Source organism: Suncus etruscus, chromosome 2 (genome assembly GCF_024139225.1).
Source record: "Suncus etruscus isolate mSunEtr1 chromosome 2, mSunEtr1.pri.cur, whole genome shotgun sequence".
NCBI classification, from domain to species: domain Eukaryota; kingdom Metazoa; phylum Chordata; class Mammalia; order Eulipotyphla; family Soricidae; genus Suncus; species Suncus etruscus.
In genome coordinates this window covers 98,942,586-98,959,674 of record NC_064849.1, presented here as the reverse complement: position 1 = coordinate 98,959,674, position 17,089 = coordinate 98,942,586, and the positions used below count along the sequence as shown (strand labels likewise).

At 34.2% G+C, this 17,089-nt stretch overlaps 1 pseudogene; it reads right to left on the bottom strand.

The window, feature by feature from the left end:
- Window positions 1-17,089, bottom strand: part of LOC126001818 (phosducin-like protein 3) — a 36,016-nt pseudogene that overhangs the window by 17,957 nt on the left and 970 nt on the right.

Genomic DNA, 17,089 nt, shown 5'->3' with positions numbered 1-17,089 from the left:
TTCTCTTCCCTCTCCTTATACCATTTTTTTCTGAATATCTTGCAGATATTTGCTAATATTGTCAGTTATCAGATCAACTACTATTTCTCAGTGAAATTTATTAGTTTCTGCATTTGCCTTATATTCCTAGTACTACAGAAATTTTAGAATGACAGAAATTTGAGAAACAGTAACCCCCAGACCGCAACAATGTCAACAAACATGGGTGGTTAAGAAAGTAGAACTTCAGCACACTTTCTACACTCCCTTAATAATACTTCTTCCAAGGCAATTATTAGTTAATTTAAAATGGATTAGTGTTTGAAGATATTGCTCAGTGGTAAGCATGTATGTTTCTTATGAAACTCTTGAACCAAAACTAAATAGCATAATATTAAAGTTAAAACAAAATAGGCAGATAGATAAGATTAAAAGACATTTAACCAAACAAATTTTATTACAGTGTAATTCATACTAGAAATTGTTAATATTTAACAGAATAACAGTTATGACAAACCTTGCTACAGCAAGAATTTTTAATAATATATCTTTCCTGGGGGTTGGGTGGGGGAGAGAAACCCCTGCCCTATGCATACACAAACTACAGAGGCAGGGGCTGCACTCAGAAGACTCCACATGCCAGGACTTCTGGGTGTCATCCACTGGTATGTTGGGGGCTCTGGGCAGGACAGCTAGCCATAGGCCCCCTGGGCTGACCACTTAGTCCAGGGGACTGAAATCCCCCCACGCCAGACTGGTCTTCAGGGCTGGGCCTGGTAAATCGGGCCCTGGGGGGGTGGGTGGGGGAGAGAAACCCCTCTCATATGCTTACACAAACTACAGAGGCAGGAGCTGCACTCAGAAGACTCCACATGCCAGGACTTCTGGGTGTCTTCCACTGGTATGTTGGGGACTCTGGGCAGGACAGCTAACCATAGGCACACTGGGCTGATCACTTAGTCCAGAAGACTGAGATCCCCCCATGCCAGACTGGTCTTCAGGGCCGGGCCTGGTAAATTGGGCCCTGGGGGGAGGGTTAGGAAAACAAATCCATGTCATATGCATACTGGACCCCATTCAGGGGCTCTTTTCTTACTATTATTCATTTTCAAAAGCACGCAGATGCAAATGCATCCGCAAGACATATATACTTTTTAACTTTGCCCCAAAATGTTCTTAATTCTTGATTGTTTCTTTAAAAAAAATGGAATGCTCTAGATTTGGAGGATAACATTCAAATAGGTCCCTAAAATCAGTGTATATGTAGATGTGACTTTCTATACAGTGGTTCTCTCTGATTGCCAAGCCTAATCCATAAACAATTCAGCTATACAATGTATATAGCTCCTCTGATATATTTTCCCTCCCCCACACCAGAGCCCCTTCTACTCCCTCATCTTCCAATCCGGATTCATTATCTTCTCCTTAATTAACTCTCTTTACCCTCAGTTCTTAACTTGTTAGACACCAAGACCGACCTTTTGCCCCAACAGATTCTGCCCTTTCGCACACCCCTACAAAGCTCATTATTACTTCTTAACTCTTTCACCCCCAACCATCAGTGCATCAATAAAATTACTTTCTTTTTTTTTTTTTCTGGTCACACCCAGCAGTGATCAGAGGTTCCTCCTGGCTCTATGCTCAGAAATTGTTCCTGGCAGGCTTAGGGAACCATATGGGATGTCGAGATTCGAACCACCATCCTTTTGCATGCAAGGCCAACTCACTACCTCCATGCTATCTCTCCGACCCCAATTACTTTTCTTTTAAGATAAATGATATATTTTCTTTTTTTACATTTATTCAAATATTTTCACATGCTGCCAACTCTTCTAGAACACTAAAACTTAAATGCTAAATTTTAACTCTGATCATACATAATGCATTTGTATAATTACATATTTTCAACATATTTTCTTTTCAAAAATCACAAATACCTGTAAGAATTAACAAGATATAGTTGAAAATAATGCAATTCAAGTGGCATTGCTCTTAAAAGATGTTTTAATTTGTAATCTCTCAGTTTTATGACCTAGTGAATTCTAAACTCAACTTTACTATTTTGAATGGCACAATTCTCACTATTAATATAATGCCTATGACCAGTTTAGTCATTTTTAATGCATCATCATGAAACAAGTTGGCATGCATTCAGCTCCAGTTAGAAAAAGTTGCAAATTCTTTTTTAATTAGTGTTTAGATAAAATAAAATTTTACAAACAGAATTATCTTTATGGACATTTGGTCTATAAAGTCATGAAGGATCCCATTTGATGTTCATTGTTGGTTGAATGCTCTGCTATCACTGTCTTAAATTTTTTAGCTATTTTAAGGAATCTAATAATTTATTTTTTTCTGGATCCTGTAAATTATCTAGTCAGTTCTGAATCACCAAACCAAGTAAGTTGTCAAGTCCTCAGGTGATAGTTAAGGTTCAGAGAAAATTAGTATGTGTAAACAATGGAAATGGCAGGTATAAAATATACGATGGAATTGCAGCAATTTAGCTTTAACTTATTCTAACATCCCAGGATTTTCTCTATTCAAAACAGATGCAGAAGAAGGGACATTTTCTAATTTTAATTTATTTTATTTATTTTTGGGCCACACTCAGCAGAGTTCAGGATTTACTCCTAGCTCTGCACTTAGAAATCAGCTCCTGGGGAGAGGGGCTGAAAAAATAAAAAGAAATTTGCTCCTAGCAGGCTAGAAGAATCACATGAGATGCCGGAAATTGAATCTGTGTCTGTCCTGGGTCAGCCATGAGCAAGGCAAATGCCCTACTGCTGTGCTACCACTCCGGGCCCAGAAGGGACCTTTTTCTTAAATATGCATATAAGAGAGGATTTATATGGAACAAAATAACAGAGGTGCCCAGTAAGTAGACCTAAGAACTAAGGTTCTCCATTCAAAGGAAACTTTATTTTCCAGAAGCATCATTAGATAATAGATGCATGGTGATGTCAAAATCAGCAAATGTGTTCATACATAATTCTGTACTACCCTGCTGACCTCACTGACCATGGATTTTGATGGGTTAGAATCAGGATTTCTGCACACAATTGCAAAATTTATAAACAATTTTTGTATCTATATAATCTGCTTAATGATCATTGTCCAGGTCTCATAGCTATTAGTACTCTTTGATGTATTCATATATAATATATGGATATATAATAACCATATATCAATATATATGATATATATCCATATATAAATATACACACATATGGTAAAGATAACAAATACATAGACTATATAATCAACCTAATAAATTTAATATTTTTATTTTTACCATGGACATTTTTAGAAACCATATATATGTATATTATCTATATACATTCATATGCTTCTTAAAGGAAGAAACTTATACTAAATGAAGCCAATTTTTCTGTTTGTGCATGATATATCAGATAAAAATGTATATACAAGATCTATAAGAAAGTTTCAAAACTAAAAAGAAAAAATGTCTAAGGACTCCATTGAAAAACAGAGAAAAGACAGACATTTCCTAAAGAAGACATAAAAATGGCCAACAAACATATGAAAAACTGATGATTGTCACTCGAGATTAAGAAAAGCAAATCAAAACAGCACTGAATATGATCTCATGCCAATGTGTATGGCATAGATCCCAAATCTAGCCATTCTTGTAGTGATGGTGAGTTGAAATTTCCTATTTCAACATTTATAGAAAGACAGGGATTTCAAAAAAAATAATTTTTTATATATTTTATTTAAACACCTTGATTACATACATGATTGTGTTTGGGTTTCAGTCATGTAAAGAACACCACCCATCACCAGTGCAACATTCCATCACCAATGTCCCAAATCTCCCTCCTCCCCACCCAACCCCCGCCTGTACTCTAGACAGGCTTTCTATTTCCCTCATACATTCTCATTGTTAGGATAGTTTGCGATGTAGTTATTTCTCTAACTAAACTCATCTCTGTTTGTGGTGAGCTTCATGAGGTGAGCTGTAACTTCCAGCTCTTCTCTCTTTTGTGTCTGAAATGAAAAAAATAATTTTAACATAATCTTTATAAAATTCTTATATGAGTCAGTAATATCAATTCTTGGAATCTATAGTCAAAATGCAAAATTAATGGTTAAGAGATCCTAAGAAATACAATGTGACATCACTACTTTTGAGCACAAGGGAAGAAAATAAAAGAAAAATATATTTTATAGGATAATTTCAAGAGGAAGTATTTAAGTTAATTCTGAGAATCTAATTGTAAATTTTTATTTATCTAATTCATGTTTATCACAGGTAAATTTGACCAATTTTGACAAGTAAATTGGAGTAACTCTTTAATCTTTCTGTCCTTTCCCTTCATTTCAAATTTAAAAGTCTTGTTAACTTTGTGTCTCAAATCTTTGTTGAAAACTTTTACACACTACTTTTTTCTTCAGTGGTATTAGGCTAATGTTACTGTTCATTATGAAAACCCTGGGTATTCAGATTCAAGTCTCCTTTGTGACCATACTCCACATCATGGCTAATGTGATTGTTCTGAAATGGAAATAGGGTTGGGGTTCTGTGACTTACATTTGTCATTAACTTTCTGTTTCTTAGTTTGAAATGAAATACGTTTTGGCAATATAGTCAAGGCTTAAAAAATACAGTGTGCCTGCTTGCTTTTCAGATTCATTCTTGTCATCTCTTTCTACTAAAACTCCCTAGTCCAATTTAATCCCACTGTTCAATTATCCCATTAATTGTCACAACCCTGAAAGCTTCCTGTTTTGTTACTACTACCTGGAACATATTTCTAGACAGCAGAGAGATATCTATCTATCAGAGAGATAGATAGCACAGCAGTAGGTTTGCCTTGCAAGCAGCCAACTCAGGACCAACAGTGGTTCGAATCCCAGCATTCCATATGGTCTCCTGTGCCTACCAGAAGTGATTTCTGCGCACAGAGCCAGAAATGTGTGCTTCCAGGTGTGGCCCAAAAAGCAAAAATAAATAATAAATAAATAAATAAACATGCCATTTTATTCTTTTTCTGAAGTTCAGATTTCAAATTGATACAATGTTACTTTACAGAATCTCAGTAGAAAAGATTTCATTAGTTATGATAAAATAATTAAATAGATTAATATGTTATGTTATATCCCCTTTTATAATAATTAAATAGCATATGCTATCTTCAATAAGAAATTTTACTCATTTTTTTCCAGCTGGCCAGCAAATGAAAAATAAATCACTTACCTTAAATTGAATACTTTACCCTCTGATGTTTGCTAGATAATGAATACATTTTCAAATTGCTTCTTTAAGTATTGCTTTAGGCAACAGTTCAATACACCCCAATATTCTTAAAGACAGAAACTCTATAATTCCTATATCATAAATATCTTGAACAATATTTGCTACATTTCAAATGGTTGTATATTTATTTCTAGTATGCAATATATGCAGAATTATACATATTAAATTAAATAGACACTTAAATATAAAATTATTCGATTTTTATTTAGCATATATTGAATGAAATTTGTTCTTTAACCCATCTCTTAAAAATATGAAGTACAGAAGTTGAGGTTTATAGACTATGGGGTTTGTTTTAGAATCATAGGCAAGTAATATGTAAATTTTATTGAAAAATTGGGCACAGATAGATTACAAATTTCAGTTTATCAACTAGTGAAGGGAGACAGGGATAAAGAAGTGGAGTAGAGGGGCATAGGGGCAGTGGTAGAGGGTCATAAATACTTTGGTGATGGTGAATTGCATTAAAAGCATAAGTACTAACACTAGTATACCATGTTACCTTAACTATAATTAAGAATTATGTTAAAAATTGGAAAAAGACCCTAACCAGCTTCCTAAAATATTTCTAAAAGTACACGAATAAAATGTTTTAGTTTATACTACTTCGTTGTGGTCTATACCACATTTAGCAATGAAATGGTTCTAGAAACTCTAAAAAACTCATTCATTGTACTACAAATCATGAAAATGGTGAGTTGCTTTAGATTTTCACTGCTGATGACCACTGTCTTAAGAGCCATCCTGACGAATTTGTGTTCTTTAAGCAAATTAGAAAATTTGCCATTATGCCTGGTCACTTTGTGTAAACTCCAGAGATGACACAGCATTTTCCTCTCATCCCTTCTGGGAAAAAGCAAATGTAATCCAGATGTCACTGGAGACTGCCCTGACCCTTGAAGAGTGTGTCAAACTCCCAAGGTCAGAACCAGGAATGTCCAGTGGCCTCCCTGTGACCTTGGTAAATCCCTGACAAACATCTAATAGATCTGTTGTTTTCATTCCAGAATACATGCTGGTCAAGATTTAGCATCCTGCACAAACTTGTGAGAAAATTCTTCTTCATTTCTGCTTTTGCAGGAAACCCAAATGCACCAACCATATTATGATTTGTAGATGTAGTGAATTCTGGGAGAACACCCTGCCACCTTCTCACCTTTCTTTCTATCCTTATCTCTCTTCTATTTCCCTCTTTCTTTGTTCCAATTCCCTCACTGTGTTTACATTCTCCATCTTTGTCATGCCTTCCCTCAAATAAACTCTGCTTAATAAGTCCACTTATATCTATTTTTTTGTGCTATGCCTACAGATAATATCTGTAATCCCTATTATTAAATTCACTACTCTTAGGAGTCAGAATCCTTCTGTAGTATGCTTGTAATCTCAACCATAGATTAAGATCTGCGGCAGAAGATTATGGCAAATACTTATCTCATGAATGACTAAGATGAAAGTGTTACTAATGAAGCACTCTTAGAAGACAGGGAGGAAAAATCAATCAAGAGTGTGTTTTTAAGTAAAATTCTGTGAAGAGTAGGTTCAGTTTAATCCTTACGTACTAGGTATGAGCTGTTTTTGAGCATGTGGGAAAAAAACCAATGTCAACTCTACTCCAAGACACTTCTGGTTTGGAAGCAAAGGGGCTTGACTAAAGCCATTTCTTTGAGGAGAAGTCATGTGCTAAACAGAAACATACCAAAAAACCAGAGAAGGGCACCAACGGCATTTTAAAGCATCTCCATAAAATTCTCCACATGACATTTCTCTCCCTTTGATCTGAAATTTAATTTTCTTCCCTTAACTATGTCATTATCTTCATTATAATTATAATGCAGCAGAAGTAACACTATGAATTCCAAGGTCAGGTGGACAGGAGTTATAGCACCATACTTCTTCACTTGTGTGGGTCTTGCACTTAGATCTCAAGTATCACATAACAGGGAATCACCTGGAGATGGTTCATGAATGGCCTACCTTGAGTCTAAGCCCTAAGTTCAAAAATATAAGCAAATATAGATTTGCAATAATGTAGAATTCTAAAAATTCTGTTCCTCAGTCTTACAGCTGATTTCCAGACATGATGAGCAAAAGTCATTCTAAGTTCATCATTTTTGGTCAAAAATTAGACTCTCTGAGCATAACAAATGATCATTGTCTGCCACTAAATTGTGGAGCAATTTGTTACATAATATGTATAGATGATTGAAAGAATTTTATAGGAAGTCTGAAGAAATATAATAAAATAATAGAATATATGATAGCCTGGACATTATTTTTTGACCAGGGAACTATAAATATTATTTTTCCTCAGATAATTGGTTAGATTCCTGAGTGTCCCATAAAAGTATACTAATTGAACAGTTTTAAGTTCAAGGTCAAATTCTAACTTTTATCATAAGATTCAATTGATGACTGAATTGATGACTATACATATATATCAGGTTGTTTTTTGAGGAATAAATAAGAAAAATTAGCCAAGAGTATATAAAACACAGATGCTGTGTGTACAGACACAGAGACACTACCTCTGTTAAGTTTGTGGGTCTACTTCAAAGATCCTGCTGTTATATCACATACTTCTTGCTCAGAAGAACTTGCTCAAACAGCTCTTGTTGCTAACACATGAGAAGCACTGACCTTTACTTTGGACTTTTACTATATGAGAAAACCTTTCCTGACTCTATAAAGGATCTCTGAGGATACTTTCATGAACTTATTTTTCCAATACTAAGCAGATAATGTGTGCAGCTAGTATTTTAAAGACTATTTGCTGCTTTCCTCTAAGAGTTGATACAATTAAATAATGAGGCTTTCTCCATCCTAAAAACCATCATGACTGTTGGAAGCATTGTAAAAACCATATTTGGTAAACCAGGAATGAAACGTATCCTTATTAAGTTATTCAGCAATTTTGAAGTTTGCATTTGGAACCATTCAAAGTTCTTTTTAAGCTATTAATTTCACACAAGGCAAGGACATGTCTAGACAAATGTTCCTTAAGGGAAGTATTTTAAATTAAAGCCTTTTCTGAAATGGCTATATACTCTTGTGCCCGAAATTTTACTTTGAACTCACTATGATATTTACTTTCTTGAAAACAAGCTAATGTTCTGTGAATTAACCAGACTTCAGAGAGTTCTGATTTTTATAGTGACAAATTTTCAGGGGTGTGAAAAAAAAAACCAACTTAGTTTTGTTAACAGAAACACTTTGACAGAATATTTTTATGAAGATATTTTTAATTTAGTGGAATTTATGGGCCTAAGGACATAAAAGATAATGGGGAGAACAAATTCTGGTCTTATGAAGAGCCCAAAATGAATATATTTTAAAAAATCAAAATCAGAACATTTTTGATTTGTAGTGGCAGATCATTTGGTTATTGTAAAAAATAACATGGCAAGACCACAGAATTTAAAAATCTTATTACATTGCAGACTTTCTCAATCAGTTGTTCTTGTCTATATCAATATGATTCAAATAAATTGTTTATGACACAAGTTGATTCAGATGAGCTTAATATTATTATGAAGTTGGAATAGAAATGCTTTATTTTTCATATGTTAGGGTTTTGTTTTTTTTTTTGAGAAAACACACTGGAGACAGTCAAATTCAGAGTTATCTTATATTTCTGTCTTCTCCAGCACTGTCACTAGAGAAGAAAGGTTACTTAGTCCCCTAAGTGTCATCATAACTCACATCCACATATAAAATCGTGTCCTGGTCTGCAAAGAAACCTATGAAATACCCTACTGAAACATCTTCCACATGAGATAGATGATAATTCCATATATAAAAAATTTTGAGCCATCAAGAGCTTTGGGTCCCTCTAGTCTGCTAACCCCTTAATGCCTGTAACAAATTGTTGCTTCTTGCTGACTCCATACCAGTCACAATTCTAAATTTTGAGAATACAGTAGTGAATAAAACAGAGCAATATCCTTGCTTTTATAAAGCATATGTTATAGAATAAGGAGGCAGATGACAAGGAGATATAAAAAACAAACAACTATATCCAATTGTATTAAGAATTAAAACCCATAACACAAAAATGTAAATATGGATAGTAAGAATAATGATTTTACAGGAAGTGATTTATAAAGGCCTCACTCATAAGGGTCAGCTTGATCACTGAAAAGAATGATAGAAAGATCAGAGTGACTGGGGCAGAGGGATAAAGGGGTGACCAGAGTGGAAATCACAGAAGTAGTGGATTAAACCTCAGTGAGTCCAATAATCAACAAGTCTTTGGAAATAAATAAAAGATATCAAAATTACTTACAATGTATGTAATGCTTTTATTATGAAGTGGGAAAAGATAAATATGTAAAAAAGAAACTATGAGACCCTAAGAGACAGTAGTCTGTAAAAGCCTTACAGAGAGAAATTAATAAAATAAGGGTGAGAGGGATAATTCTGCTATTTATATTTTTATAAAAACAAGGAATGAATAAAAGCCCCCAGTTTGGTAATGAGAGATCTTTGTAAGAACAGTCTCTTTGGAGTGGTGAGAGCAGTGATCAAGTTGCAAAGAAGGAAGATTACCGTATTTTCCGGCGTATAAGATGACGGGGCATATAAGATGACCCCCTAATTATACAGTTAAAACATAGGTTTAGGCCTATATTCGCTGTATAAGACAGAAGGTTCCTGTGATGCAACTGTATGTACTACAGTGAGCCAATTACAACAAGCAAAGGTTCAAAGGTTATACTGTCATAGACTTCCTCTCTGACTCTGGCCAATCTGAGCAGGCTTTTTACAATGTAGATTAGGGTCCAGAACATTGTCTAATTTGCATGCATAAAAAGCCTGCTTGGATTGGCTGAGTTAGAGAGGCAGTCTGAGCAGCTTTGCAGTGATTGGTGCAGGATCGAGTTGGAAAATTCGTTTTGTGGCAATATTCAGACAATTTTCGTTTAGCTGCATATTGAAACATTTTTCAGGATATACTCGGCATATTATAAGACGACCCCCGATTTTCGGTTGACTTTTTTTTGTTTCAAAAGTCGTCTTATACACTGGAAAATACCATAAATGGTTGGCTGGAACTAGGGACCAATAGTAAAGCACCAGCCTTGAGTGCTAGAACTTTCACTTTATTATGGCACGGTGCCACCCTGCCACTTCCAGCACCACTGGATGTATTCAAGCACTGAACAGTCATATCTACACTGATGGGCAGTGCCTGGCATGGCACAAACTCTCCACCTCTGGAGCGACCTCTAGAAATATTTTTCAAAAAATGTGAGTGAGTGAGTGACTGTGGATTAAACCAGGATGCACATGGAGATTGCTTATTTCTTCAGTTAATCTTTCTTCTCCTTGTTTTATATTTATTTGGTTAAGTTGATCACAAATCAAAAAGAGAGGTATTGGTGAAATAATCCAGTTGATAGAAAACTTCCTTGGGCCTGGTTGAACCAGGTTTGATCCCTAGTATCTAAAACGGTTCCCTAAGCCTCACCAGGAGTGATTCCTGGGCACAAAACCAGGAGTAAGCCCTGGAATGAAACAAAAATAAATGAAAAAGAAAAATAGGATAACACATTGGAAATACAATTTATGCAAACACTGTTACTGTTCCTCTTGCTTTGGCTAATAAAACGGCACAAAAATCAAAACTAAACCAATGCTCACAATCTGCTTTGACTAGGAAATAGATAGTAGCCAAAGACACAGGAGGGCAAACCACAAATTCTCCTTTAGATGGCTCTAAACATAATAATATTATAATAATAATAAAAATATTACCCTCCTATGATTATCCAGGTTCTTCCTCAACCCCTTCATTTTAAGTTGATAGGAATATTCTGTTATTATAGTATATAATATATATATATACATATACTATATAGCATATATAGTATGCTCAACACAATGGAAGTAATTCTTCTAGCAAGTATATTAAATCATTAGTGGGTAATCCTTAAAGGAATTATACTAAGTGAAATGCCAGATGAGAAAGACAAATATTGCATGATGTCAGTTATATCTATAACTTAAGAAACAAAGCAAATAAAATAAAACAAAACTCTTAGAGACAAAGAACAAATTGGTGGTTATCAGAGAAAGATATTGGTCTGGATGAAATGGATAGAAAGGGGTAAATTCTGTGGTGGTGGCATTGGTGTTGGAAATGAGAACTTTTGGTAGGGATCATGCTAAGGTATATAGAGTTGTTAAATTATAATGTTATTTACAGGATACACATCAAGTTATGACAATAAAAAATGAACAAAACAAGCATGTATTTTGGCTAAAGGGATTAACAACACCTTTTAGCTTTTTTTTTACAGTGATTATAAAAGGACTTCCTATGTCAATTTATAAAAATTTTTAAATGATTAAAAGTTTGGCACACCTAAGCTAAGCTAACTGGCAAGAGTTCTAATTTTGTGCTTTGTTCAATTCCTAGGGCAGTGTTGACATTTAATAAATGTTATGTATTAATATTTATACTTTCCATGTTCCTTCATTAATTTTTATACTTTAATTATATGATTACACTGGAAGTGAACCAGATTATTAGATGATTCTAAAACGTCTCACCCTAAAAGTCTAAGAACAACATGTTAAAATCCAGAGCATGCTCTCATAAGTGACCAAAGAAAGCACATTTACAGCTTACATATAAGGTGTGACTTGCTTTTCTCTCCTGAAATGAGGGAGCAATGAATATGCAATGATGGGCAGGGGTAGCTGGCTTCCCAAGATGTGTTATATCCTTGGGTTAGTCATATTTTGCTTTCACCCCTTAAGAAGCTATACACATAACCCCTACCAGAAAAAAGTAAAAAAAATTTATGGTAGAAATCTGGGCCTGACTCACTAGTTCTAGTGCTTTCTCAGACACTGCTCCATAATAACCTAGATCATCACACAGAAAAAAGAAAAAAATTCAAGCAAATTGGATCAATCTGCTAGTGAAGTTTTTGTTAGGGAATATTAGGAATAATTGAGTATCTCTAAGGTAACAGGGCTAGAATGACTGGAACTGCTGTCATGAGAAAACAAAAGTGTTTTAGAAAAGGGTTTAGTCTTAATTTCTTTTCTTTTTTTGTTTTTTGAGTCATACCTGGTGAAGTTCAGGGGTTATTTTTTGCTCTGCACTCAGAAATTGCTCCTAGCAGGCTCAGGGGAACATATGGGATGCCAGGAATCAAACCACCATCGGCCAAGTGCAGTCTAAATTAGCTAAACCAGTGTTGTATGAGAGTGAAATTATTTACAAAATAAAATATAAATATAATCAAGTATATTATATTTAGATAAAATAAACATTATTATATATAAATCTAAGTATAACAAGATACAATAAAATTCAGAGGGAAAACAAAGATTGACATACATAATCAACCATTAAATAAGTTGTCTCTGGGTCAGGTGATATTACAGGGATCACAGCCAATCTACCTTCAATTACCAGCACAGCTTAGCCTATGAGCATCTTGTCCTGTCATCCTGAAGACGCCAGAGCATTGGGCAAGGGCTGTGACTCTGGAGTCCTTCACATCAATGGTGTTACCCTGGTGGTCCCAGGCAATTTGGGGTTGTAGTAGCATAGCAACCTTGACTAAACTGGTGTGCCCCTGGGTCAGTTGAGCATCACGTAAGAGGTTCCTCTTCAAATAAAGTAAAATAAAAATATTATCTCAAATTATCAGTTTGAGGCAATATTTTATTAACTTTACTAAAAATGTTTCCCAAAATTTTCAGAGAAAATATGTCCATTGACTTACATTCTGCTTTGAGGCACATCAGAACATTATTCTCCATTGCCCCAAACTATGGTCTTTAAAAGATAGTTTATATTAAATACCAAGAGGAGTATGTTATTAAACTCACTTGGTTGGAATGAGCCTCTGATATGTGTTCCTCCATTAGAAAATAAATTAGGCAATCTATTTTGGAAAAAAAATATCTTACTGGAAAATGTATTGTATTTATATAGTAAATGGATAAATATTCAATCTTTGCCCTATTGCAAATAAAAATAGTAAAAAAATAAGAATGTATAGGCTAAAAACTCTAAGACTCAGAACAAATTTATTAAGAAAATGTAAAATTGTGTGTTTATCAGAGAAAAACGATGATCTTTTTGACAAAGAGATATATCCTTAAACATATTTGATTGAGGATGGGAAACAGTATAGTGTTTAGTTGTTTTATTTTTTGCCTTTGATCAGCTCTTGCCTTGTTTTTGCTAAGATAGGAAATATTATCCATAATTAGAAATTATTCTAAATTTCTAATATGTGCATATACTAAGTATAGAGTGATACAACATATGAACATTTTCAACTCCTTTCTTTTTCAATATCTTCTACTCCATGGAACTGAAGCCTCAAAATCAGCAATATTTGTAGATCATCAGTATCAGTTTTCAAAACAAAAAAAAGACTTTATTCTTTACATTATTAAGTTTAAGATTATTTTAAGTATATATATATATATATATATATATATATATTTCCATTATGTCTTATGGCTTAGTTTTACTGGAAGATACATCTATATTGATATAAATCAAAATATATGTACTTGATATGATTATGAACCAGATCTCTTCTCAAGATGACAAAATAAAGTTCAGTTCAATTTCTAAACCAAACTATGGTGTTAAGCATAATTTTAATAAGATAATAGATATGGGAAGAACACTAGTCAGACCCTCTATGGGAAACCAGTATATTTCTTCTCTAGGAACTTAAGGAGAAAGTTTTTATTTGTTTATCAATACTTTTCTTCCTCTGCTATTAGATGGATTTGCATGGCTTTTATTTTTGTCTGTATTTTGTGGGATTTGCAAAGATCAATAAGAATATTAAATTTGTTAGTATTGATTTCCTTTACATAGGAGAAGGAAACAGTTCATGTTAATTTTAGTCTGAATCTCAGCTAGCTATTCGATCACCATGTTCTATATTACAATTTAAGTTACTATCTGTGTACACTCTGGTATTTGTCCACATTTTAAAAAGTATTTTCTGTCTTCAAAAACCATTAGTAGAAGCAAGTAAAAATTAAGATTTTTCTCCTTAGTTAGTTTAAATGACTTATGGATTCAGCTTTGTGGCTGCTTTAATTACAAATGCAGTTTGGGACAATGTAGTTACAAGTATAGCCTATTAATAGTTATAAGCACTACATTCTTTTAATAAACTAGTTTCCATCTTAACTTCTCCTTAAAAGTAATTGGAGAAGAAAAAACCAGCCAGGGCAGCAATTTCAGTGGACTACAAGAATTGGGTGCCATGAGGTCAGCAAAACTCTCTTTCTCAAAATTGTCTTCTGTAAGCACTCAGAATAACAAATGTTAGTCTGATCAATCACCTCCCCAAAACTAGTCCGCATATTTAGATTCCCAATTCCAGACATCCTTTTTCCAGCTTCTTCTGAAGTTGATTCTGGTACCTAACCAGAATGTGGGTTCAAACTAGTAGGAAGTAATTAGGCGTTGATGGACTGTACCGTCTGCTGGCATGATGGAAGATGAGAGTCTTGGAGCTGAGGTCTTCGACTCAAAGTTCAGTATGGCAAACCACCCACAAGATCTGTCTACTGACAATCCTTTAGGAAAATGCCTACAGAAAGAGGCTAGATGAACCAAAGAATAAACTCTACTAGATTGGTTTCCTTGAGTAGAAATAGCTTCTCTTTCTTTACATAACTATACACTTTTGCATATAGGTGAACTTTCAGATATTCATGAATAAATACATACCTCCTTCTGGGTTTGTAACTTTTGGTCAATGTCTTATCTATAAACTAATTGCCTCTCAGATGTCATCAGATTAAAGCCATACAGCATTTTTACCTTTATTTCAGAAAATAGGTTGTATCATGGAGAGTTCATCACGCTCATAGAAACTTATTTCTCTGCTCACAAAACTTTGATTTTACCATGTGTCAATAAAGACACTATTTTTATGCTTTGATAAAGATAATATGCACATGATCCAAAGTGGAATTTGGAGAAATAAACATAATCTTTCTTTAAAAAGTCATACAGATGATTTATAGGTATATGGAATACTACTTGTCTATATAAAAAAATGAAATCATGCAATTGCTGTTACATAGATGAAACTGGAAGAAATAATGCTGAGTGAAGCCAATCAATGGAGCAGGATAAGTGTAGAATAATCCTTTTTCATATCTGGAATATAAAGAAACAAAGCAAAAAAATAACAAATGGTCAAAGGCAACAGAACCTGTGATTTGGTCTATAGAACTGAGCTTATCAAGGCAGGGGGTTGGGGGCAGTATCCTGAGATAATGTTAGAGGGAAGTTGACAGGGGTGGAGGGTGTGGTGCTGAACTGTGGTATGCCTGAAGCACTATCATTCACAAGACTGTAAATCACCATGACAAACAACAGAAACAACAACAATCGCCTAAGGGTACAAAGGCTCAAAGGTGGGATATCTACATAGTTCTGTCATACATACAACCTTGAATACAACCTTAAAATGCAATCTCATTAAATTATTATTTTCTATATGTACATAGTATCAGTAAAATGGCATTTTAATAGTTGACAGTTTTTAATAATAATTGTTATAGGATTAATGATCAGTGTGTTTTAGGCATTATATTATTTAGTGTTCAGATATTTTGGAATGAATAAATAAAGTGCTAGAAATGAAATACAATAAAGGAATTAGTTGATTCTAAAGTCCTTGCTCTTTTCATCATAAAAGACCAATTTTCTAAATGAGTAACCTCAAATTTGGCAGCACATTCAAATTATCTAGAAAGCCAAAAAAGAACTGAGGACTAGGCTGAGTGCCCTAAAATTCTAATTTAAATGGCATAGGCTGCAGTGAAAGCATGAAAAAATTTCAAACTCTTCAGGTATGTTGAAAGTTGAGAAACATTAATTTTAATCCCCTCTTTTAAAATAAACATGTCAAAGCTCTTATTTGCTACACTTGAACAATTCTAACAAGAAACCCCACTTCAGTGCAGTGTTTTAGGATGAATTTAGACACTCTATGACCAAAACACCTTACACACTAGAGTTACATTGATGCAAAAAGCAGGTGATATAGTCAGATTTTTTTAATGTTATGAAGGCAATACCTCAACGCCTAGTTATAGACATATTTAGGAAAATAGCACCAGCACCAATTAAGCATATTGTTACTTTATATGGCTTCCTACTTCAAAATCTATGTGCTAATATGGTTGAATAATTAGGCGGAACATTGCCTATTAGCAAAAACGATGACTTTCTGCTATTAATCTTAGGAAATTGCCAAATGTCTTAAGAAGTCTGTTTGTCAAATTTGAGGTTTCATCTTAATTCAGGGGCCAGCCAGCCTTACATGAATCTGATCTATAAGTTCCCTGCAGACCTATCCACAGTTACTCCCTTTTATCCACTGCAGCACATTTGGATCAAATGTGTAATAACTTCATACTAGTAAATTTATTGTCCAACCTACAAAAAAGCCACATGAAAGGAGGGAAAATCTGAGATCTATAATGTGGTCACTGTTCACTCAGCCAAAACTAACTCTTTGATATCTTTATGTTCTTAACATCTGCATTTTGCTTAGTCTCCAGAGTAGTGGGAGAGGTAATAGAGGAGACAGATGAGAAAAAATGGAGGAAAAACAGCCCTCCAAAAACAGTATAATAAATTATTATAATGTATCTTCATTAATCATGCTTAGCTATGGTTTCAATTATTTATTTTTCAGTGGAGGTTTCAGGGTGAGTGAGTGAGACTTTCTTTCAAGCTGCTTTATGATTCTTTAAAAATCTGGGATGGAAAATTCTCAGGCTTTAGCACTGAGATTCTAATTGAAAGTTTATTCC